The sequence below is a fragment of the Callithrix jacchus genome, chromosome 9 (assembly GCF_049354715.1).
Source record: "Callithrix jacchus isolate 240 chromosome 9, calJac240_pri, whole genome shotgun sequence".
Lineage (NCBI taxonomy): Eukaryota > Metazoa > Chordata > Mammalia > Primates > Cebidae > Callithrix > Callithrix jacchus.
Genome location: NC_133510.1, coordinates 3,740,042 through 3,766,039, shown reverse-complemented (window position 1 = coordinate 3,766,039; position 25,998 = coordinate 3,740,042). Strand labels below are relative to the sequence as shown.

At 39.8% G+C, this 25,998-nt stretch overlaps 1 protein-coding gene and 1 pseudogene across 25 annotated transcripts in view; one reads left to right on the top strand and one right to left on the bottom strand.

Annotated features, from left to right (window-relative positions):
• LOC103795080 (uncharacterized) overlaps positions 1-25,998 on the top strand; it is a 597,037-nt gene that overhangs the window by 148,919 nt on the left and 422,120 nt on the right. For 2 of the 25 annotated variants that reach the window (XM_078338245.1, XM_078338241.1), the window contains 2 exons: positions 17,473-17,590; positions 19,517-20,197. The exons of 20 other annotated variants lie outside the window; for them this stretch is intronic. The gene's annotated coding sequence lies outside the window, so the exon portion shown is untranslated. Of the gene's footprint in view, positions 1-7,820; positions 11,699-17,472; positions 20,198-25,998 lie in introns of those variants that run through there. 3 more of the 25 variants (XM_078338244.1, XM_078338240.1, XM_078338246.1) reach the window with 2 other exon arrangements.
• LOC100405630 (breast cancer metastasis-suppressor 1-like protein pseudogene) lies at positions 19,275-20,217 on the bottom strand (annotated as a pseudogene).

Genomic DNA, 25,998 nt, shown 5'->3' with positions numbered 1-25,998 from the left:
TTTAAAGGTGTCCCAGAGATTCTAGTAAGCTGTGTCTTCGTTCTGATTGGTTTCAAAGAACGTCTTTATTTCTGCCTTCATTTCATTGTTTATCCAGTTGAGACTCAGAAGCAAGTTGTTCAGTTTCAAAGTAGTTGTGTGGATTTGAGTGAGTTTCTTAATCATGAGTTCTTATCTGATTGTGCAGTGGCGTGATAGACTGTTTTTTATGATTTCCATTCCTTTGCATTTGCTGAGGACTGATTTGCTTCCAATTATGTGGTCAATTTTAGAGTAAGTATAATGTGGTGCCGAGAAGAATGTATATTCTGTGGATTTGGGGTGGAGAGTTCTGTATATGTCTATTAGGTCTGCTTGGTCCAGCTCTGAATTCAAGTCCTGGATGTCCTTGTTAATTTTATCTCACTGATCTGTCTGATACTGACAGTGGAGTGTTGAAGCCTCCCATTATTATTGTCTTGGAGTCTAAATCTCCTTTTAGGTCATTAAGAACTTGCTTTATGTATCTGGGTGCTCCTGTGTTGGGTGCATATATATTTAGGATCGTTAGCTCTTCTTGTTGGATTGATCCTTTACCATTATGTAATGTCCTTCTTTGTCTCTTTTGATCTTTGTTGGTTTGAAGTCCATTTTATCAGAGATTAGAATTGCAACCCCTGCTTTTTTTGTTCTCCATTTGCTTGGTACATCTTCTTCCATCCCTTTATTTTGAGTCTATGTGTGTCTTTGTACATGAGATGGGTTTCCTGAATACAGCACAGTGATGGGTTCTGACTTTTTATCCAGTTTGCCAGTCTGTGTCTTTTGATTGGGGTGTTTAGACTGTTTACATTCAATGTTAATATTGTTGTGTATGAATTTGATCCTGCCAGTTACTGGCTGGTTTTCTTGCCCATTAGTTGACTCATTTTCTTCATTGCATCTGTGGTCTTTGCCAACTGGTTTGCTTTTGCAGTGACTAGTACTTGTTCCTTTCCATTTTTAGTGTTTCTTTCAGGAGCTCTTGTAAGGCAGGTCTGGCGGTGATGAAATCTCTCAGTAATTGCTTGTCCTTAAAGGATTTTATTTCTCCTTTACTTAATGAAGCTTAGTTCAGCTGGATATGAGATTCTGGGTTGAAAGTTCTTTTCTTTCTTTTTTTTATTGTACTTTAGGTTTTGGGGTACATGTGCAGATCATGCAGGATTGTTGCATAGGTACACACATGGCAATGGGTTTGCTGCCTCCATCCCCCGTCACCTGCATCTGGCATTTCTCTGTAAGTTATCCCTCCCTTACCTCCCCACCCTACTGCTGCCCCTCCCTTGGCCCCCCCAGTGTGTGATGCTCCCCTCCTTGTGTCCACGTGTTCTCATTGTTCGACACCCTCCTATGAATGAGAACATGTGGTGGCTGATTTTCTGTTCTTGTGTCAGTTTGCTGAGAATTATGGTTTCCAGATTCATCCATGTCCCTACAAAGGACACGAACTCATCATTTTTAATGGCTGCATAGTATTCCATGGTGTATATGTGCCACGTTTTCCCTGTCCAGTCTGTCATCGATGGGCATTTGGGTTGGTTCCAGGTCTTTGCTATCGTAAACAGTGCCGCTATGAATGTACGTGTGTGTGTGTGTGTGTGTGTGTGTGTGTCTTTATAATAGAATGATTTATAATCCTTTGGGTATATACTCAGTAATGGGGTTACTGGGTCAAATGGAATTTCTATTTCTAGGTCCTTGAGTAAGTGCCACACTGTCTGCCACAATGGTTCAACTAGTTTACACTCCCACCAACAGTGTAAAAGTGTTCCTATTTCTTCACATCTTCTCCAGCATCTATTTTCTCCAGGTTTTTTAATGATCGCCATTCTAACTGGTGTGTGGTATCTCAATGTGATTTTGATTTGCATTTCTCTAATAATCAGTGATAATGAGCATTTTTTCATATGTTTGTTGGCCTCATATGTCTTCTTTTGAAAAGTGTCTATTCATATCCTTTGTCCGCTTTTGGATGGGTTTGAAAGTTTAAGGATGTTCAATATTGGTCCCCACTCTCTTCTGGCTTGTAGGGTTTCTGCTGAGAGATCTGCTCTGAGTCTGATTGGCTTCCCTCTGTGGGTGACCCGACCTTTCTCTCTGGCTGCCCTTAGCATTTTTTCCTTAATTGAAACCCTGGTGAATCTGATGATTATGTGCCTTGGGGTTGCTCTTCTTGAGGAATATTTTTGTTGAGTTCTCTATATTTCTTGGGTTTGAATGTTGGCCTGCCTTGCTAGGCTGGGGAAGTTCTCCTGGCTAATATTCTGGAGCATGTTTTCCAGCTTAGATTCATTCTCCCCATCACATTCAGTACACTGATCAAATGTAGATTAGGACTTTGCACATAATCCCATATTTCTTGGTCGTTTTGTTCATTTCTTTTCATTCTTTTTTCTCTTGTCTTGCCTTCTGTTTTTATTTCATTGAGTTGATCTTCAACTTCTGATATCTTTTCTTCTGCTTCATTGATTCAACTATTAAAACTTGTGTTTCCTTCCCGTAGTTCTTGTGCTGTTTTTCAACCCCATCAAGTCGTTTATGTCCTTCTCTAAGCTGGTTTTTCTAGTTAGCATTTCATCTAACTTTTTTTCAAGGTTTTAGTTTCCTTGCATTGGGTTAGAACGTGTTCCTTTAGCTCAGAAAAATTTGTTATTACCCACCTTCTGAAGCCTGTTTCTGTCGATTCTTCGCACTCTTTCTTGGTCATGTTGTGTTCCTGTGTTGTTGAGGAGTTGTAATCCCTTGAAGGAGAAGAGGCGTTTTGGTCTTTGATGGTTTCATCTTCTTTTGTGCTGTTTTTTTTTTCCATCTTCATGGATTTCGGGGACCTGCCTGATGAGTCTGCCTATGGAGGTGCTACTGAGTTTCCAGGGTCTCCTTCAGGTTGCTAGGTAGGCTTCCTGTGTCTTTTTTGTTGACACTGGGTGGTTAGGCCCGCCTCTTCCACTGACCTGGAGGCACTGCTGGGTGGTCAAGAACACTGTCCTGTTGATAAGTAGGCTTCCTGTGTGTTTTGTTAAAACACGAAGCCTAGTCCCACCTCTTTAATGGTGGGTTACGCCTTTCCTCCACGGAGCTGGATCAGTCAGGGTTCAGCTCAGACTTAAGCACTGAGACACTGGCTGTGTAACCTGCTAGAGTTAGTGCTTCAGCCCTCTGGGGTTTGTGTGGGACAGTAGGGACCCACCCGGCTGCATGTCTGTCTCCCCACTTTCAGCTCCTTCTCTCTCTGGGCAGGTGGAAGGGGCGATAGCTCCATCTTCAGGTCTCCTGGCCAGCTTATGGGCTTATGCGTCCTTTTAGATCTGTGAGATAATCTGGGACACTGTCCTGGATTCTTACTCAACTCTGCACTTGTAATTCCTGTCCTTGACTGGCAGAGATCCCCTGTTCTGTGTATGGCTGAGGCTTTGGGGAAGTGCTGTGTCTGGACTGGGGTGCCAGAGGAGGAGCCTCCAACTCACTGGTCAGATGTACTTTCTGGGGTGAAGCAGCACCCCTCCCCACCTTGCTCTGCTCTGCCTGGGCATTGCTCACCATCCAACCGGATCCATTGAAATGCACCTCGTACTTGAGTGAGAGAGAGAGAAAGAAGCAGAAATCGAGAGATCTCCTAGCTCTCGATTTCTGCTTCTCTCTCGCTGGGTGTTGTTCACTGGAGTTGTGTCTATTTGGCCATCTTGTTCTCTCCTCTCAGAAACTTTTAAAGAAAGACACTATCTGCTTCCCTTTGGACCCGGTAGGTTTGTAACTTTTCGATATGGTAAATATTGTAGGATATAATTAAAATAAGTACTTATTTAGTTTGTAGAATAATATTTTGGTATACTCATACGCATTGTGTATTTTGGACACTTGGAAAAATGATTATCGTATTTAAGCTCCACACATCAAGTTACTGAAAAGCTCAGAGTTTTCATCAAAGCAGAGTGTAGATAAGTTTTAGAAGTATTTTATTGTATCAAGTTGTAAAGACGCAATTAGACAACTTAGGCCAGCAGATGGCACTCTTACCTTTGTCCTCATTTAAAGAGATGTTTGGGCTTGTGGCAACTTCTCTCATAACTAGATCTCAGAAACTGTTGAGAATTGTATTTTCCTATTTTTATTCAAACGCAGTTTTATAACAAAGCAATACAGCTATTTTTACTTTTATAGAGAAAAGTGGATGAATGGACAAAACCATTTCTATAGATAATCTGTTCAATTATTTGTTAGCACGTGAAAGTTAAGATCCACATGGATGAAAAATGCTCTGCAAACGCGTTCTGTAGTGTAGCAGTGTGTTTTCTTCCTTATTTATGAACGCAGAATCTTAATCTGATAAATCCAGCTGGAAGAACAATAGAATGAGAACAATGCTCCTCTTGTCCTTTGTTTCTGGAATTTCATAATATCTTGAAATCATAGGATTTTTGTGCGATAAGGAGCCTTTTGTGCGATAAGGAGTTGAACATGCAAACTTTTAGGTGAGGAAACCAAGGCCCAGAGAAGTGAAATGACTTGTCCAATTTAAAGGTAGAAATACTTGGTTTTAATTGAAAGCAGAAAATGGGACTCACTGTCTTCAGAGCAAAGCTGCACAGTAACCTTATGCTTTATAATCGTATTTTGCCGTGTTGTTGTCTGACGGCATAGAAGGCAAGGAAGCTTTGGCCACTTGACATATTGGTGGAAATCGATACATTTTCATGCTTTTTCTGCTTTTGCTTTTTTTCTAAATAAAACTTCACAAAGCAGCTAAGAATTCAGAAATGCCTGTCAGATATATCTAACAAGTCAAATCAGGCAAAAAACATGTGGTAGGAAACTTTTTCTGTGGTAAGTACAAATTTAAAGAGGGATGCATACGTCTTTAATCAAATTTAATTTAATAAAAAGGGGGCACACCAAGACTAGGGTAGTCTACATGTTGCAGGCATAAAATTTCCAAACCCTGAACTAGTTAACTGGGTAGTTCATTTGCAGTGGAGATATTTGTGGAACCAGGGTTGTATTTGTGGAACCAGAGATTAGTGGAGTAGGGTATCCAGTTGGTCTTCAAGAATATTAGTATACAAAAAAAAAATCTCGTCCCAGCATGGTGGCTCACGCCTGTAATCCCAGCACTTTAGGAAGCCAAGGCAGGTGGATCACTTGGGGTCAGGAGTTTGAGACCAGCCTGACCAACATGGAGAAAACCTGTCTCTACTAAAAGTGCAAAATTAGCCAGGTGTGGTGGTGCATGCCTGTAATTCCAGCTACTTGGGAGGCTGAGGCAGGAGAATCGCTTGAAGCTGAGCGGTGGAGGTTGCGGTGAGCCGAGATCACGCCATTGCACTCCAGCCTGGTGACAGAGCCCGACTCCATCTCAAAAAAAAACAAACAAAGTCAGTTCTTTATTGTTATGAATCAAATTAAATATGGATTATTCCATTTGCCTGGATAGCAATTTTTTTTTTTTTTTTTTTTTTTTTTGAGGATCACTTCCCTACCTTAGTCAGAATGGGAAAGCACCCAGGGGATTTAGTGAACCAGAAAAATGGTCTCTGTTCTCTGTGTTTGTTGATAGTTGCTGAGACGTTTGTTGTTTCAGTGTGTGTGTCCCTTTTGGAGGCGTTTCCCCTTTACCATTCAGTGCTCCACTGGGCACTGACCCAGAACCTTCCAGCTGTGCAGAGTTCTAGACATTCACACAGAAGCTCTGCTACTTCTTAGGTGCTGTGAAGGGTCAGCGTGTCTTCTCCCAGCCTACGGCCACTGCTCGTGTCCAGCACCCCCAGCTTCCAGTCTCTGGACACCCAGCTCACTTCGGGTCTCGTGGGGCGGAATCCTCCAGGCCCTTTGGGACTGTATTGCTTAATTTGCTCGAGTGGGTCTGAAACCAAAAAGGGTTCCTTGTCTCCTCGGGGTTCAGAACACAAAAGGGTGTCTGAGAGAAGAAAAGAAAAAAAATCATCTCTTTTTGTTTTTGGACGGTGTGTTTTCAGCAAGAAGGATAGGACAGTTTTTAATTTCTCAATAATGTGGCCTATTTCATAAGGCTGCACTTTGTTCTACCCATACATTTTTATGCCGAGTGACAATACAGGAGGAGCTGAAAGGAAGATCCAAATTCACAGAAGCTGCTGCTTCTGAGTGTTGACAGTAACCGGGTCCCTGAGCTCCCGCTTGGTAAAAAGTGGTTGAAGTGGAACAACTGTTAGAAGTAGGCAGAGTAGAGTTCGTGCGGAGGGCGAGGAGCAGTGTTGTTCTCCCAGAGGACAGGCCCCTTCTTTGCAGCCAGGAATGTTTATTGCTGCTTAATGTTCTATTGCCAAACTAGATTTCGTATCTTCTCAGAAACCTTTAGCTTCCTACAAAATAGAATCCTACTCCCTCCTTAGGGACCTTGAAAACTGGCTGGGTTAATTTATGCTGGTGCCTTGTTGTAGTCAATAATAATACTAATTAGGGCACGAAGGCATCATCTAGATAAGTGAGTAAGTGCCTCCCCACCATTTTTTTTTTTTAGTTTTTGATGTATCTCCTAGACTAGGACCTGAGATAAATGTAAATGCCTACAGAATACCCCAGTGAGCAAAGCTCGTCAGATCTGTAAGGCAGAAGAAAAATGTTATTTCTGATATGCCCGCCGATTTCTCCACGTGGTGGTACCACAGCTGGAAGTTGGAGCTGTGCTTCCTCTTCTAGCTCCGCCAGACGGGTTCCTACCTGCTTGTGGGAAACGACTGGGTGCATCTCTCCCCAGCAGCATGTCAGGGCCATCATGGTATAGTTTGAGATCTGCATGGTGGAATTATTTACAAAGAGGGGCAAAGACTAAAAATAATAGCTGGTTGATAAACCAGGACATTACCACTGAAAAATCACATTTGAACCAGCTTTTTGAATAATTTATTAAAACAACAACAATGTAAGGACCTAAAGGCTGTTGGTTTCAACTTTATGTGAAAGGAATACCTAGAGAGAGAGTTCAGGTGATTGATAACGGGAAGGCTGTTCATTCCCCATTTCAGTATATATTAACTATAGTTTTAACATTCCAGCACCACTTTGTTTAACAAAAATTAATTGCCTGGGTGCCAGTGATAACGTATCTTTAGAGCATGCCGCAACTTTGCTCCCTTAAAAGAAAAGTAGAAGAAAATGAGCACAAAGTCTTTTGAGTTAATGTTTTAAGAAGTAGGTAGAGAGAGAATAAGGAATGCTACTGCAGGTGTTATTTTTAGGAAGTTATTTGTACCTTGATGCTCATTGCTTTCCCCACCTCCCCACCCCAGCTTTGCCAGAGATAACTCCTGTGCAACCTAAATCACTTTGACAATTACCGCGGATTTAAAGGAGTGTTCTGGTAATCCTCAGGGGAGCAACTGGATTAAGTGAAACAATAAATAAGCCTCCAGGAAGCTTAGGTATCAAATATTCATTTGAAAAGCAAAACAAAAAAACAAAGGCCAGGTGTGGTGGCTCATGACTGTAATCCCAGCACTTTGGGAGGATGAGGCGGGCGGATCATTTGAGGTCAGGAGTTTGAGACCAGCCTGACTGAAATGGTGAAATCCCATCTCTACAAAAATACAAAAATCAGGCATGATGGCAGATGCCTGTAATCCCAGCTACTCCTGAGGCTGGAGCAGAAGAATTGCTTGAACCCAGGAGGTGGAGGTTGCAGTGAGCCAAGATCATGCCACTGCCCTCCAGCCTGGGCAACAGAGCGGGACTATTAAAAAAAAAAAAAAAAAAGTACAAATGATAGGAGTCTTTCTTTAAGATAAGGAGCCCTGAATTGTTGATTCTCGATTCTGTTGTCTCTGCAGTTGCTGATGTTCACATTTCAAGGATTGTCAGCTGCACAGCTGTAGAATCAGCAAACAGTGCCTCCATATCCCTCAGGAAGTCAGCCATACAGCCTTCCAACTGTAGGAGCATCTCATGTTGACGTCTTTGAATATCCCAGGATCCATCCTGAACCGTAGATGAACTAGGGCCCCAATCTTCAGCATCAGAGAGGGAGATGTTTTCCTGCATTTGGTTCTCACACACCTCTACAGACGTGGCTGGATCCCCTCTTCTGTCCCTCTAGGGAAGAGATGGCCTGGCATGGAGTCTGGCTAGACTACTGAACATTTATCATCATGTTTATGCTCCATCATCTTCTCTTCTTGTGACTTCTGGTCTTACAATCTTTATCCAGAAGTGATTCCCCAATTTCTTAGATCTTATTTGGAGGGAAAATTTGGATGTTTGAGGGCAAGAGAGGCACATGAAGGACTGGATTTGAACCTCCGCATGTCAGATCTTAAAGTTCATGGAATTAGGCACACATTGCTATAGTCAGTGGAACCCTCAAATCTGATCTTACTATAACCCTACGTGATATTTAAAAATGCTCCAGATTTCCAAAACACTATAAAACAAATTATCCGAATTTCAGACATGTGACCATCTGTAAGTGAAGATATTCAAGTTTGATTATGATATGTCCTTGTCTTGGAGTTTATGAGGAGAGTTTATGAGTAGTTTATTCAATAGACATTTCTTGGAGCTAAACATATATATGTGCATATATGTATAAGTATGAAACAAAGAATTTAAAACAATAAAGAAGCTAGAAATAATAGTGTATCACATTTACTGTCCACTTTTCCTATTCCAGACACTGGGATAAGGGCTTTTAAGGGAGTATTCATTAAGAAAATCTAGGATCACACATCTTATAGATTCTAGAGCCAGTCTGTTGGTACATCTGGACTGAGTCTAAGGGTTTAACCTCCACAATACAACAGTCACACTATACAAAATACAGCGTAAATTGGTACCAATGGGACATCTGCAGAATGATTTGAGGAGAAAAAACTTTTTGAAAGACACATTTAAAGCCTAATTTTGACGTACAATGCTGTGGCTCCAGGCTATAGGTTATATTAACAACTTAAAGTACATAGATTTACAAGTTTGAAAATCGGTTAAGATTTTGAAAGGAATAGATGCCACATGTACTAACTTAAATTTACAGCGCAAGTAAGTTACTTCCAGTTCCCATTCCTTCATCTCTCCAGTCCACCAAACACCACTGAGAAAATATCCATCAATTGTCATTTCAACTCAAAACCCTTCCCGTCATCACCTGCCCAGGATTTGTTTCACAAATTCATCTAAGTTGCCCCTTCTCAGCAGAAAACCTTCATGATCTTAGTCCTTATCAGAGGCTCTTATAGACATTGGTGGAATAAAGTCTAATGATTGTTTCATTTTTTATCTTCAATTGTCTTGTTTTTACAGCCACATCATTTTTGTTAATCACACATTCTCATTCCAAACTCCCTCCATCCCTCCCCTTGCAAAGACGAAAAATACACAAAATTGAGCTCCTAATGAGATTGGTGGCAAGTGTTACTTAAAAGTATTCCTTCGAAGACTTGCAGTGGATACAATTCTAAGACAGGAGATGGGACCCTCTTAAAAGATAGAGTTCAATTTAGACAGAAGGGCTTTCTGCTTTTCATTTGTGTTTGTTGAACAGTTGTTTCGTCAGTGGCTGCCTGAGAGAATCTGCCGATGATTTGACTCTGAAACTCTAGAAAAGAGTGCCTGCAGAAGTGAGTGTTCAGAAATCAGCTAACTGCTTCTCTAGACGGGACAAATACCCTTCTTTTTGGAATCCATTCATGCCTTTCCCAAAGGGACATTGTCACACAGTGTTTACACAAGTGCTTCCTATTTGTGACTTTGCCAGAATTGTGTTCTGTGTAATTCTGCTTACACGCCCTAGACTTCTTGAATTGCCAACATTCAGGCATCATTAGTGACCTCATTAATGCCATTTTGATAAAGTGTTTACATCATTGCTTCTCTTATATCTTGTTCTTGACGCATGTTGGGATGTCTGTTCCACATTTCGCCACATCCTTCATTTACCACATATTTGTTTGATGGGGTGTTTTTCAAGTTGCTAGTGTTCTGTACTTTTAATCCTTTTGGGCTAGAACCCAAATATTTGGTGTGCCAGGTCATGAGTGTTGCACCTTGACAAGAAAAATTCCAGTAAAGGCACCATAATGAGAAAAGTACTGTCTCTCCAGAGGTCTCATGTAGTTCACCTCCCTCCCTCAGGGCTACGTCAGGAAGAGTCACTTTTCTTCTCTGTACTTCTGTAGAATAATGACAGCCAGTTAGACTTGGATGTCCACAACTGCTGTTTTTTTTTTCTTTTACCAGTTCTAGGTAATTTCATTTCCACAATGGCTGTCTTTTACAGGGTGTGAGCTGCCTACTCTCTGGAATTGGTTGCTTTCCTGATGGAAATAGCTTCTGCCTCAGATCACCTCATCTTCCCTAGGTCCTGATACTGACTTCCCTGTGTGTTCAGTTACTGAATGACAGCCTTAACCTTAGCCTTGGGCTGTATGCTCCTTTAAACAGGATAAGACGCCCTGTTTCATAGAAGAGCTACGGCCAGGGTTGTCCAGCCCTGCTTTATCCCGGTTGGATCTCATCTGTGTGAAACCTATCTCAGAAATTTCTGCACGAATCTCTGGGGTTAGTAAACGGAGCTTTTGTTATTGGTGCTCCCCTCAGCAATTAGCAATTCCATTTATTCTGTTTTCGATGATCTCTCTTTGTTAAGTAGCAAAAACAATGTTAACTTTCTTTGCTGCTGAACATTTGACGTGCAGGTGTGCACTTTGACTGTTTAGAGGGGTAACTCTATGCAGCTGCACCTACAACAGCATCTACTTCTTGGCTGCCTTCCTTTTTTTTTTTTTTTTGAGACGGAGTTTTGCTCTTGTTACCCAGGCTGGAGTGCAATGGCACCATCTCGGCTCACCGCAACCGCCGCCTCCTGGGTTCAGGCAATTCTTCTGCCTCAGCCTCCTGAGTAGCTGGGATTACAGGCACACACCACCATGCCCAGCTAATTTTTCGTATTTTTAGTAGAGATGGGGTTTCACCATGTTGACCAGGATGGTCTCGATCTCTTGACCTCGTGATCCACCCGCCTGGGCCTCCGAAAGTGCTGGGATTACAGGCGTGAGCCACCGCGCCCAGCTAATTGTTTGTATTTTTAGTAGAGACGGGGTTTCACCATGTTGACCAGGATGGTCTCGATCTCTTGACCTCGTGATCCACCCGCCTGGGCCTCCCAAAGTGCTGGGATTACAGGCGTGAGCCACCGCGCCCCGCCGGCTGCCGTCTATCCAACCCCATCTCTAGCTTTTAAAGTGGTATTTTTGATTCATGGCTGCACTCAGATCATCCGGAGAGCTTTGAAAACATAAAGTTGCAGCCCCAGCCCGGACATACTGCATTGGAGTCTTTGTGGGTAAGAGCTGGGTGTTCTAAAAAATACCTTCTAGGCATTTCTCAAGTGCAGCAGTTACGTCTCAGCCTGTCCATTACTGTGACATTTACTCTACTGGCTGTGATTGGTTTACTCCTTAAACAGGGGTGCACATTCACACTTAAGGGCCAGGTGAACACATGTGGTCCAAGTTGCTGATGACTCTTGTCTCGTGACCACCCTTAGGTAGAAATTGATGCTTTGGACAAGAAAGCAGAGAGAATGCTCTCTGATGACATCTCTTAGCCTTTGAATCAGTTAACCTCTAAATTTGCCATACCTCCGAACTTCTTGTTATTTAAGAAAATAAATTTCTAAGCTGAGGAAACTGAGATCAAAGGGATTAAATCACACGTGGAAGAAACGAAAACTTAAGTCTTCAGTTCAGTGTTCTTTCTATGCATTCCATGAAGATACTTGTCAAACAAATTGGTGAGATTTCATCTCCTTTGGGTATATACCCAGAAGAGGGATTGCGGAGTCATATGGTGATTCTATTTTAATGTCTTTAGGAATCTCCACGCTGTTTTTCATAATGGCCATTAACGTTCCTACCAATAGCACACTAGGATTCCCTGTTCTTGACATCCTCACTAACCTTTGTTATCACTTGTCTTTTTGATAATAGCCCTCCTAACAGGTGTGAGGTGAGTGGCTTTAATTTTTATTTCGCTGATGGTTAGTGAGGTTAAGCCCTTTATAATATACCTGTGGGCCATTTTTTAATGGTATACACTAATTAAATATTTTTAATTTTTAAAAACTTTATAATTGACACATAATGATTGTACATTTTTATGAGGGACAGTGTGATGTTTCAATATGTGTGTACATTGTACAGAGATTAAATCAGGATATTTAATCTCAGTCACCTCCAACCTTTATCATTTCTTTGTGGTAAAACCTTCAAAATCCTCTTTACCAGCTATCTTGAAATACACAATTCATTGGCCTTTTCCTCATTCTTTTTATTTTTTGTTTTTATTTAGTTTAATTTTATGAGTACATAGTAGGCGGTGTATTATGGGGTACATGAGATATTTGGATACAGGCATACAATGTGTAATGCTCCCATCAGGGTAAATGGGGTATCCACCACCTCAAGCATTTATCCTTTCTTTCTGTTGTTAGAAACAATCCAATTATACTCCTTTACTTATTTTAAAGTGTACAATAAATTATTGATTGTAGTCATGCATCTGTGCTGTCAGATACTACATCTTCTTACTCTGTTTAGCTGCATATTTTTACCCATTAACCATCCCCACTTTCCCTGACCCTCACCACTACCCTTCCCATCTTTCTGCTCTCTATCTTCATGAGTTCAATTGTTTTGATTTGTAAATACTACAAATGAATGAGAACATGTGAAGTTTGTCTTTCTGTGCCTGGCTCATTTCACTTAACACAACATCCTCTCGTTCCATTCATGTTGTTGCAAATGACAGGCTCTCATTCTTTTTTAATGGTTGAATAGTACTTCATTGTGTATATGTACCACGTTTTCTTTATCCATTTGTCTGTTGGTGGACACTTGGGTTGCTTCCACATCTTGACTCTTGTGAATAATGCTGAAATAAACATGGGATTGCAGATATCAATTCAAGATAGTAATTTCCTTTCTTTTGGGTATTTACCTAGCAGTGGGATTGCTGGATCATGTGGTAGCTCTGTTTTCGGTCTTTCGGGGAACTTCCCAACTGTTCTCCACAGCGACTGTACTAATTTATGTTACCATCAACAGTATATGAGGCGCCCTTTTCTCCACCTCTTTGCCAGCATTTGTTCTTGCCTGTCTTTTGGATAAAAGACATTTTAACCAGGGTGAGATCATGTCTCATTGTGGATTAGATTTGCCTTCTCTGATCAATGTGTTGAGTACCTTTTCATATACTTTGCCATTTGTATGTCTTTTAAGAAATGTCTATTAGATCTTTTGCCCATTTTTTAATCGGATTATTAGATTTTTTTTCCCTGTGGAGTTGTTTGAACTCCTTATGTATTCTGGTTGCTAACCCCTTGTCAGATGGGTAGTTTGCAAATATTTTTCTCCCACTCTGTGGGCTGTCTCTTCATTTTATAGATTTTTTTCTTTTGCTGTGCAGAAGCTTTTTCACTTGATGCGATCCCATTTGTCCATTTTTTTTTTTTTTGCATGGTTGCCTGTGCTTCTGGGGTATTACTCAAGAAGTCTTTGCCTAGTCCAATGTCCCTGAAAGTTTCCCCAGAGTTTCGTTTTAGGAATTTTATAATTTGAGGTCTTAGATTTAAGTCTTTAATCTATTTTGAGTTGATTTTTGTATATGATGAGAGACAGGGTCTGGTTTCATTCTTCTGCATAGGGGTATCTAATTTTCTCAGCACTGTTTATTGAAGAGACTGTACTTTCCCCAATGTATGTTTTTGGGATATTTGTGTAAAGTGAGTTCCCTGTAGATGTATGGATTTACTTCTGGATTCTCTATTCTATTCCATTGGTATGTGTGTCTGTTTTCATGCTAATACCATGCTGTTTTGGTAGCTATATCTCTGTAGTATAATTTGAAGTCAGGTAATGTGATTCCTCCGGTTTTGTTCTTTTTGCTTAGGATAGCTTTGTGTATTCTGGGTCTTTTCTGGTTCTATAGTCATTCCATGTAAATTTTAGGATAGTTTTTCCTATATCTGCAAAGAATGTTATTGGTATTTTGATAAGGATTGTATTAAGGATTGTACTAAATCTGTTGATTGCTTTGGGTAGTATGGACATTTTAACAATATTGATTCTTCCAACTTAGGAACATGAAATATCTTTATTTTTTAATGTGCTGTTCAATTTCTTGCATCAGTGTTTTACAGTTTTATTGTATAGATTTTTCACTTCTTTGGTTAATTCCTTAGGTATTTTATTTGTAGCTACTGTAAATGGGATTATTTTCTTGATTTCTCTTTCAATATGTCTTTAGGTTTTGCCAAATATAAAATCATGTCATCTGCCAACAAGGATAATTTGACTTCTTTCTTTTCACTTTGAATGCCTTTTATTTCTTTTGCCTGACTGCCCTAGCAAGGACTTCCTGCAATACATTTAGTTAGTAGCTGTAGTCACCCTACTGTGCAATAAAACATTAGAATTTATTCTCCCTATCTAACAGTAAGTTTGGATCCGTTGACTAACTTTTCAGCTCCCTCTACCCTCTGGTAGCCACCATTTAAATCTGCTTCTATGAGGCCAACTTTCCTAGATTCCATGTATAAATGAGATCAAATAGCACTTGTCTTTCTTTGCCTGGTTTATTTCACTTAACATCACAACCTTCAAGTTCATCCATTTGCCACAAATGACTGACTTTCATTCCTTTTTTATAACTGAATAGTATACCATTGTGTAAATATACCACGTTCTCCTTATCCATTCATCAGATGATGGACTTCCAGGTTGATTCTTAGGTATTATGAATAGTGCTGCAGTCACTGTGGGAGTGCAGGTATGTCTTTGATATACCGATTTTAATTCTTTTGGATGTATACCCAGCAGTGGAATTGCTGGGTTGTATAGTAGTTCCATTTTTAATTTTTGAGGGATTTTCACACTGTTTTCCATAATGACCGTCCTATTCTATATTCTCACCCCTGTTGGCCTTTTTTATCTTATTTGGAGAAATATGTGTCAAGTCCTTTGCCTACTTTTTAGTTGAATTATTTATTTTTATGCGATTGAGTTGTCAGAGCTCTTTACAAATTTTAGGTATCAACCCCTTATCAAATATATGATTTGAAAGTATTTTTCCCAGTTGATAGGCTGCCTTTTCATTTTGTTGACTGCTTTCTTGCTGTGATTAAACTTTTTGGTTGGATATAATCCCATGTATTTATTTTTGCTTTTGTAGCTTTAGTTTTTGGTTTGATACCCAAAAAAGCATTGCCAAGGCCCGTGTCAAAGATTTTCTCCTCCTATATTTTCTTCTAAGAGTTTTATGGTTTGGGATTTTACATTTAGGTCTTTTATCCATTTTAAGTTGATTTTCATATCTGGTATATGATAAGGGCCCAGTTCTTTTGCATGTAAAAATCGAGTTTTCCATTTATCAAAGAGAGACTGTCTTTTTCCCATTGTGTTCTCTTGGTGCCCTTGATGAAAATTAGTTGACTGCATGTGTTTAGACCTATTTCTTGCCTCTCCATTTTTCCCATTGCTCTATGCTTCTGTATAGTATATCAGTACTATACTGTTTTGATTACTATAGCATTGTGGTGTAATTTTAAATTAAGAAGTCTGATGCCTCTAAGTTTATTTTTTTCTTTTTCAATATTGCTTTGCCTATTGTAGTTTTTTTTTTACGTTCTATGTAAAATTTTAGAATTATTTTTGTCTTTCTATGAAGAATGCTATTTAAATTTGATAGAGATTACATTAAATCTGTATATTGCTTTGGATAGTATGGACATTGTACCATATTCTTTTAATCTGTGAACACAGAATATCTTCCATTTATTTGTTTCTTTTTAAGTTTTTTTATCTATATTTTATTGTGTACAAGTCTTTCACTTCCCTGGTAAGTTTATTCCTAAGAATTTTTAAAAAATGAGATTGTTTTCTCGATCTCTTTTTCAGCTATGTTGTCATTGGTGTATAGAAATGCTACTGATTGAACTTCATCTTCACTTAAAAGAAATGCTATTGATTTTTGTATGTTGATTTTGTATTCTGTAACTTTACTAAATTAATGTATCCGTTTTAACAGTTTTTTGTGGAGTCTTTAGGGTATTCTGCATGTAGAATCATGTTGTCTGGAAACAGATAATTTTGCGTCATCCTTTCTGATTTGAATACCGTCCTTTTATTTCTTTGTGTTCCCGTGTTAATTACAGCATTATTCACGATAGCCAAAATATGAAAAGTACCCAAGTGTTCCTTGACGGAGGGACAGATGAAGAAATGGAATATGATTCAATCTTAAAAAAATGAGAATTTAAGGTTGAATATTATTCAACCTTGAAAAATGAGATTCTGCCATTTGCCACAATGTGAATGCACCATTTTACTATTTATATGTTTTCTGTAATATAGTATTAACTTCAAATATGCACAGCAGAATTATTAAAAATATAAACAGCCAGGCCCAATGGCTCATGCCTGTAATCCCAGCACTTTGGGAGGCCGAAGTCGGCGGCTCACGAGGTCAGGAGATTGGGACCATCCTGGCTAAAACGGTGAAACTCCTTCTCTACTAAAACTACAAAAAATTAGCCAGGTGTGGTGGCATGTACCTGTAATCCCAGCTTCTTAGGTGGCTGAGGCAGAATTGCTGGAACAGGGAGGTGGAGGTTGTGGTGAGCCGAGATCGCACCACCATGCTCTAGCCTGGGCGACAGAGTGAGACTCCATCTGAAAAAAAAAAAAAAGAAAAGAAAAAGTAGAAACTAAAAAATATAAAAAGTAGAAATTGGTGACCAAAAAAGAAATGGGAAAGCAGTACATGCTTCCAAAGAAGTCACAGTCTCTACGAGGGAGATTAGACAGTTTTCGGAAACCTTGTCAAACAATCATTATAACAAGCTTTTATAGCATGTTAGAGTTTACAGAGAATTTTGATGTCTATTATATATGTTATCCTCTCAAAAAACTCTGAGGTATAGGGTATCATCATTATTATTATTTTTTGAGATGGAGTTTCACTCTTGTTACCCAGGCTGGAGTGCAATGGCGTGATCTCGGCTCACCGCAACCTCCACCTCCTGGGTTCAGGCAATTCTCCTGCCTCAGCCTCCTGAGTAGCTGGGATTACAGGCACGCGCCACCATGCCCAGCTAATTTTTTGTATTTTTAGTAGAGACGGGGTTTCCCCATGTTGACCAGGATGGTCTCGATCTCTCGAACTCGTGATTCACCCGCCTCGGCCTCCCAAAGTGCTGGGATTACAGGCTTGAGCCACCACGCCCGGCCCATTATTATTATTCATACTTTACAGTAGAGGAGATTGAGGTTTAGATAGATTTTACTATTTGCTCAGGATTAGCCAATTGGTAACAGCAGGAGGAGTTAATCCCAGTGAGTCAGGCTCAGAATCAAGTCTCCTTTTTGCTATACCTCTATCTGTGAATGGTCTGATTTGGAATTTTATTGTTTACTCTTTACCTGGCTACAGAGTCACAGAATTGAGAAAAGGATAATGTGATATTACCCCCAGGAACAAGAGCGACTTGGTATACATGCCAGTCTAACCTATATGGGGAGTTGTGGGTTTCTGTTCCTGTATCTCGAAGGTAGGTGAAGTTTGTGGAAATTGTTGAGTTCAAGGGAGGGAAGTTTTTGTCTTGGGATCTTAGAGTCTAATTCCTTCCCAAGCAATTCTTGCTTGGGAATATTGAATATGGGTTAAATGGCTTAAGTTTACCCATCAGTAGGAATTGCGTTCAACCGTGGGAGCAGAAGGCACACTTCTGTTTTATTCCTATATATTTTTTATTATCTGATCTTATGACATTTTGTTGCATCTTTTCTGGATACAGTAGCCACATGCTTAATACACACTGAATGTACAGAAGTTTCTGTCCTGTGTTCCGGAGCTTTCTGGTCTTTTCCCCAATCCATTAAATTCAAGGCAAACAAACTGCCTCCATCTTCCATCTACAAGTTAAACTGCTTCATGACAAGCTTTCCACAAACTTCCTACAAGATAAAAAGAATAGGCTAGAAATATTTCCCTTGCATTGCTCATAATTCTGGGCAGATAGGAAACCAATTAAATGGCACAGCTGGATAAACATTCCAACTATAATTTATAAAGTTCAGACTGTGAACACATTTTCATTGTCTTCTTTCTCCATATGGAATCACATTGTTTCCTTTAATTATTTTTTAAAAAATGTGTTGATGTAAGATGGCATGTTCTTTAGCTAGTTAAAATAAATTTTTGCTGCATTTGAAATGAAATGAATTTTTTCACACTCAAACACACCTTTTTATTATATACTGAATTAGAAAATACAAATCTTATTAAAAATGCTTATCAAACATTGCCTCTAAAAGGTCACTAGAAATACAGGTAGAAGCATGTTATCACTTGACACTAATTTTACTCATTAAGTATAATTTGCAAAAATAGGTCACCACCCCACCATGCAATCAAGGAGAGGAAAAGGAAAGTTGCTATTCTGCAAAAGCATTCCTTTTAGCTTTCAAACCCAATAGCTTAATTTTGGGTAAAATAAGATTGTAAGGTAAGGCCATCAGTTCTAAGTAAGTTGATGATGCCATATATACACCCTCATATATATATGTGTATGTGTGTGTGTGTGTGTATGTGTGTATGTGTGTGTGTGTATGTGTATTTGTGTATGTGTGTGTGTATGTGTATGTGTGTGTGTATGTGTATGTGTGTGTATGTGTATGTGTGTGTGTATGTGTGTGTATGTGTATGTGTGTGTGTATGTGTATGTGTGTGTGTATGTGTATGTGTGTGTGTATGTGTATGTGTGTTTATGTGTGTGTGTATATGTTTAAATTTCAGCTCTGATTTAACACTAATGTACTAGTACAAACCATTTATAGGAACCATTTTATCAGTCTTATTTACAAACACACAATGAATGACAAAGATATGGAAAGTTTTTAAAATTGCAGGTAAATGTGGTCATAGTTTACTAAAGACAAATTTGCATAACTTTTTTAAAAACCAAAGAAAAATGCTTAGAAAGAAACCCCTACCATCTACAGTAGACCTATTGGTCATCACACCTAAAAGACAGATCAATGTAAGGATCATGATAAAATTTGTATTTTCTTTTCATAACATATCAATGAGACCTACTTAGAGGACTACCTACGTTACACGTTCTCTCGTGATTCCGTGAGAATATTAAATTATGGAACGCAACTTTCTACTCCCATGGCACATTACATTTGGTAACACTAATAAGGTAAATTTACATAACACCTAAATTATGATTACGAATGTTTAATTGCATATTTTCCTTTCTGTAGCTGTGACATGTAAAGCTTACATTTGCTACCATCAGGCCTCTTAAACCAAACTTCGTCGTAGTTAATTGTTGTAATTACAGCACTGGTAGGACCTTCATCTATTTAACGTTTAATTACTGTTAAAGTGATCGCATTAATTAATCCATATCGTTTGTCCACGTATATACCATCCCCATCATAACACAGTCTTCCCTCTTCCCATCCAGCCCTGTGCGGCTGTTTTCCACAGGTGGTTCCGTTTTCACTGTGTGCGGCCCCAGTGTAGACACTGCCTTCCTAACGGTTGTCCAGTCTTCAAGAATATCAAGATCTTGCAGCATATAAACTCTAGATGGACCTGAAACAAGCGGCTTCTTTTTGTCGGGACTGAGAGGATCCTTCCTCTTGTTTCTTGGCTGCAGCTCGTCATTGCACAGCTCCGAGGTGGTGTCAACGCTGGGCCTGTCCTCTTCCAGCCCTGTCATCTTCTCTAGTTGACGCTGGACTGTCTCATACAACAGCAGCTTTTCACTCTCACAACGCCGGCGGGAAGCCTGAATTTCACATTCGTGTTTGTTCTTTGCAGATTCCAACCAGAGCTCTCGGTAGATTCCTGCTACCTTTGTACGAACTTGCATATTTTCCTGTGAAGTTGCCTGCGGTGCTTTTCCAGCTGTGACTTCTTGTAGTTTCGCATCCACCCGACGTAATCGTTCTTTATAAAGTTGATCTTTGAGATGGGTAAACTGTTTCTCAAGATCGGACATTTCATCCAAACATTCCACTCTTCCTCTTTCAGTCTTCATCATCCATTTCTGAGCTGTTTCCATCCTCGGAGGCCGATGAGCTCTCGGTGTCGCCGTCCTTGGAGCTGCCCCTCATTTTCGGCGTAGTCCACCTCCGTCTCATCGTGTGGTTGGTCTCCTTTTTTTTTTTGAGACGGAGTTTCGCTCTTGTTACCCAGGCTGGAGTGCAATGGCGCGATCTCGGCTCACCACAACCTCCGCCTCCTGGGTTCAGGCAATTCTCCTGCCTCAGCCTCCTGAGTATCTGGGATTACAGGCACGCGCCACCATGCCTAACTAATTTTATGTATTTTTAGTAGAGACGGGGTTTCACCATGTTGACCAGGATGGTCTCGATCTCTTGACCTCGTGATCCACCCGTCTCGGCCTCCCAAAGTGCTGGGATTACAGGCGTGAACCACCGCGCCCGGCCGGTTGGTCTCCTCCTTATCCCCTCGGGAATGGACCTGCATTTTCCAGCCACGCCGTCGCTTCCCACTCCCGGTGCCCAGCCCGGCCACCGCCGCTTCAGTGAAGGGCGCGTGGAACGCCCCGACCCACCCAGCGGCCGAGCTTGCTCTCCCCCTTGGCCATGAAATGAATTTTTTGAGGGGAACCATTTCGAGGAGAAAATTTATTTACAATAAAGAATATTATTTGAAGATAGAAATGATTGAATTTCTGGGTCTAGCTCAGGCTGTGTTGGCACCTAAGCTTCCCTTCCAGCGTTTCTCAGCAGTTACCTGGTGAGATGACCTATTGGGATAAGTGTATAACTTAGTAACCGCCTGTCGTTCTGCTGAGGATAGAATCATTGCAATGAGCGCTTGGTTTAAAGCAGAGCCTGTTCCAAGTGCTTTACGTGGGTTGTGCTGTTTAGCCCCAAAATGACCTGATGCTGTGCTTATAGTCCCCCGCCCCATTTTGTAGATAAGGAGACAAAGGTATAGAGACGCGAGTAAATTGCTCTTTGTCACCTAGCAAGCTAGTAGGTAAACCCAGGAATTGTGATTCCAGATTTTAACCTTGATGCTGTATTACCTTCCTTCAAAAGAACTGACCAATTGCATTGGTTTTTAAGTGTCCTCTTCTTTCTTGGAACCACTAACTGATCAGCTACTAACTCTGGTCAGCCAGCCTTCAAACGACAATAACAGTTTTCCTTATCTCATTGTCAAAAGGCAGACCAGAAGAAATTACTTCCTGGAAACAATGAGAGAAAGGTAAGTAAGTTTTGTAGCTCTATTTAAAACATGTGGACAAAATTGACTATTGATTTTTTTTTTCTTTCATTTCTTGATTGTTGAGACACTTTCACTTTGCATGTGCTCAAAAATAGAACCATCTGATAAAAATTCCATACCTAAAAAAGTTTCCATTCGAAGTTCAGGGGTCCATGTGCAGGACGTGCAGATTTGGAACACAGGTAAACGTGTGCCATGCGGTTTGCAGCACAGATCAACCCATCACCCAGGTAGTAAGCCCAGCATCCATTAGTGATCATTCCTGATCCTCTCCCTCCCCCAACTGGCCCCAGTGTGTGCTGTTCCTCTCCATGTGTCCATGTGTTTTCATCAGTTGGCTTCCACTTATAAGCGAGAACATGCAAAATTTGTTATCTGTTCCCGTGTTAGTTTGCTAAGGATAATGGCCTCTGGCTCCATCCTTGTCCCTGCAAAAGACATGATTTCGTTTCTTTTATGATTGCATAAAATTCCATGGTGTGTATGCACCACCTTTTCTTTATCCCATCTTTCGCTGATGGACATTTAGGTTGATTCCATGTCGTTGCTATTGTGAGTAGTGTCGCAATGAACATACACATGCATGTGTCTTTATGGAAGAAGAATGTATATTTCTTTGGGTATATACCCAGTAATGGGATTGCTGGGTCAAATGGTGTTTCTGCCTCTACATCTTTGAGGAATTGCTACATTGTCTTCCACAATGATTGAACTAATTTAGACTCCCACCAACAGTGTATAAAGCATTCATTTTTCTGCATAACCTCACCAGTATCTGCTGTTACTTGACTTTTTAAATAATGGCCCTTATGACTGGTATGAGATGGTATCTCATTGTGGTTTCAATTCGCATTTCTATAATGATCACTGATATTGAGCTTTTTTTCATATGCCTGTTGGCTGCATGTTCGTCTTCTTTTGAGAAGTGTCCTTTGCCCACTTTTTAATGGGGTTGTTTTTTCCTTGTAAATTTAAGTTTCTTTTAGATGCTGGATGTTGGACCTTTGTCAGATGGATAGATTGCAAACACTTTTTCCCATTCTGCAGGTTGACTGTTTACTCTGTTGATAATTTCTTTTGCTTTGCAGAAGCTTTTAAGTTTAATTAGATCCCATTTGTTAATTGTTGCTTTGTTGCAATTGCTTTTGGCATCTGTCATGAAATCTCTGCCCATACTTATGTCCTGAATGGTATTGCCTAAGTTTCTTCTAGGGTTTTTATAGTTTTGGGTTTTAAATTTGAGTCTTCAATTTATCTTGAGTTGATTTTTGTATATGGTGTAAGGAAGGGATCCAGTTTTTTTTTTTTTTCCTGCATATGGCCAGCCAGTTCTCCCAGCACCATTTATTAAATGGGGAATCGCTTCCCCAGTGCTTTTTTGTCAGGTTTGTCGAAGATCAGATAGTTGTAGGGTTTGTGGCCTTATTTTTCTGGGTTCTCTATTCTGTTCCATTGGTTTATGTGTCTGTTCTTGTGCCAGTACCATGATGTTTGGGTTATTGTAGCCCTGTAGTATACTTTGAAGTCAGGTAGAGTGCTGCCTCCAGCTTTGTGGTTTTTTTTTTTTTTTTTTGCTTAGGATTGTCTTGGGTATTTGGGCATTTTTTTTTTTTTTGGTTTCATATAAATGTTAAAGTAGTTTTTTCTAATTCTGCAAAGAATGTTAATGATAATTTAGTGGGAAGAGCACTGAATCTATAAATTGCTTTGGGCAATATGCCCATTTTCACAATATTGATTCTTCTTATCCATGAGCATGGAATGTTTTTCCATTAGTTTGTTTTATCTCTGATTTCTTTGACCAGTGGCTTGTAGTTCTCCCTAAAGAGGTGATTCACTTCCCTTTTTAGCCATGTTCCTAGGTATTTTATTCTTCTTGTGGCCATTGTGGATGGGAGAAGGGAGTTCATTCATGACTTGGCTCTTGGCTGGCCTGTTGTTGATGTACAGGAATGCTGGCAATTTTTGTACATTGATTTTGTATCCTAGGACTTTGCTGAAGCTGGTTATCCACTTAAGAAGCTTTTATATATCCCATACTTTTTACTTTACTGCATTCTTATGAAAATAATTCATTAAGTCTCAAGATTGAATTCATTTTTTCTAGTTCACACTTGTAACTAGGAAGTGACAAATTCTCAAATTATTCCAATTGGTTGCTCACTGTTCATGGGTTCTGTGTTAGAATGTGACTGTGTTCCTCCATGGAGGGCAGAAAGTAGATTAGTAGTGGCTAATGATAAGAGGAGTTTACTTCCTTTAGTTTTTGAAATTTTTTAAAAATAAATTTAGCTTTTCCAATATCATATTTTAGATGCTTTAGATACGCAGGGTGTACAGAAGGTACATGGTGTTTCAAAGCTCATGTATTTACAGAGGCAGAGCTGGACTTACTTAGCATAGACCACTTCCAGCTAAATTTGTCTTTCTCTCTCATCTTAATTGCACGTTAATGATTGTAGATACTAGGCAAGCAAAAAACTGTGCTTTGAAGTGTTCTGTCTCTTTCAGAGCTCATTTATATATATAATTTGAAAATGTACCAAATATAAATTCTGCTATGTTCTCAGGAACTGTGGAACTCCTGCTCTGGTTTCAGTTGAACTCTTGATCAGTATCTCCAAGGATGATAAAGATTTAAGAAGCTGAGTCACACTAGCAAGACAGGAAAGAGAAAGGTTGGCAAATTGGAATGCTAATTACCTAATTAGCCCACTTTGCTTCCTTGTGAAGTATTGCCTCTATTGAGCTGTTATTACATTTTTGAAGGAATGTTACAAGAAACAGTCTTATGAAATCTGATGCTCCATTGGCAGTAGAAACGCTGTCAAGTATGTTTCCTACAGCATGGCTCAGTGCTCCATTAGGAAAGTCCCAAGTGATAAATTTCCATGTATCTCTAAGAGATAAGAAAAGTTCTGCCTTCTCTGAGGAGTGATTGTATCTTTATTTCTCATTTTAACAACATAAATCAACCATAACTTCCATTTCTCTTTGACTACCTTAGAGAGAAAAATGAATTATATAGACACTTATGATCTGAATATTTGTTTTTTTACCGGCCTACTGGTGCCTTAAAACTTTCCAAGAATATATTATTATTTATTTTATTATTTTGCTATGTACATTTTTGTTGCATGTTGCTTAAAATTCTTTGCAGGATTTGGTTGGGGTAAAAAACACTATAAATCTAATTTGCTGCAAGAATAACAACTGGGTGAAGAATGAGTTTTGTTCTTTGAATAAATGTATGAGGTCAGACTTCCTTTATGAAAGTAATTCCTTTCCTTCTTCTGTCAGGGAGAATAATCCTTTTCTTTATTCTTTTGATTTTAGTTATTGGGAACCTGTAGATTAAACTGACAGAATACTGATTAGCAAAATTAATAAATGAATGAAAAGGCAGATTTTTCATTTCTATACCTATATGGGAATTCACAGAATCATGTGACTCAAAAATGAGATTAGATTTAGAGGCTTATATACAGTATTAACAGGAAAAGGAGGAGGGAGAATGGCACTTATGGGAAAACATGATTTTTAGAAAAGATAAATGAACGCTTAGGCGAATAGGCGGGAGTTATGTTATTTTGTGACCGTATCTGTTTAGGCAAGTTCTTGTCTCTGTGCTGGTTTCTAATTTGTGGCTGCAGGAGTCCATCTTCCTTGGTTGTGAAACTCCTCAGGGAGGGCATTTATGACAGCTGAGTACTGTTGGAAGATTTTTCTTTTAGGCAGCTGAGGGAAGTTTGTGGCGGGGGGAATGGTGGGAAACAAACCCAACTCTTGACAATGGCATCTTCCAGGTCCCTTCATTCCTAAGAACACTGCTCTTGGGAAGGTAAGTTCATCTGGGTAGACCATTTGACTTTGCAAAATTTGGTTGTGGGTTCCAGAAATACATTTCTCTAAGTTTTAGTTAAATTTAATAGCTTAACACATTCTTCTCTTGGTTAGTAATGATGTATTCCCTAAGTAAATTTCCAGAGAACTGGGCTGACGTTCTGGTGTCTTAAAACTTTGTCTCCAACTCACCATGCAAACCTTCTGGTATTTCCTGTCCGCCACCCCCCCCGCCCCCCGCAACTGGTAAATGCATTCTTTTTTTCCCCCTTTAAATGGCAAATTTGTACTTATTTTTTGTCAGTTGATACTTTTTTGGGGGGACAGAGTCTCGCTCCACCCAGGCTGGAGTGCAGTGATGTGATCTCGATTCACTGCAACCTCCACCTCCCAGGTTCAAGCGATTCTCATGCCTCAGCCTCTCAAGTAGCTGGGACCAAAGGTGTGCGCCTCCATGGCCAGCTAATTTTTGTATTTTTAGTAGAGGCAGGGTTTCACCGTGTTGACTAGGCTGACCTCGAACTTCTGACCTCAAGTGATCCACCCGCCTTGGACTCCCACAAGTGCTGGGATTATAGGCCTAAGCCACTGTGCCTGGCCAATACTTCTTTTGAATAGAAACTATACTATTTAGCACTTCTTGTACCGGATATAGTGACAATTTTTGTTAAAAGTACAGACAAAAAAAATCCTTTCTTTTTCCACTTTCACTTTGTCCTAATTTGTTTGGTTTTTGGTCTAACTAGGGTTGTAGGCTCCTAATTACATGATTCCTGCCCAGATTAGAGAGTTAAGTACCAAAATAGAAAGAAGTTTATTCAAATGCACAAAATCTTC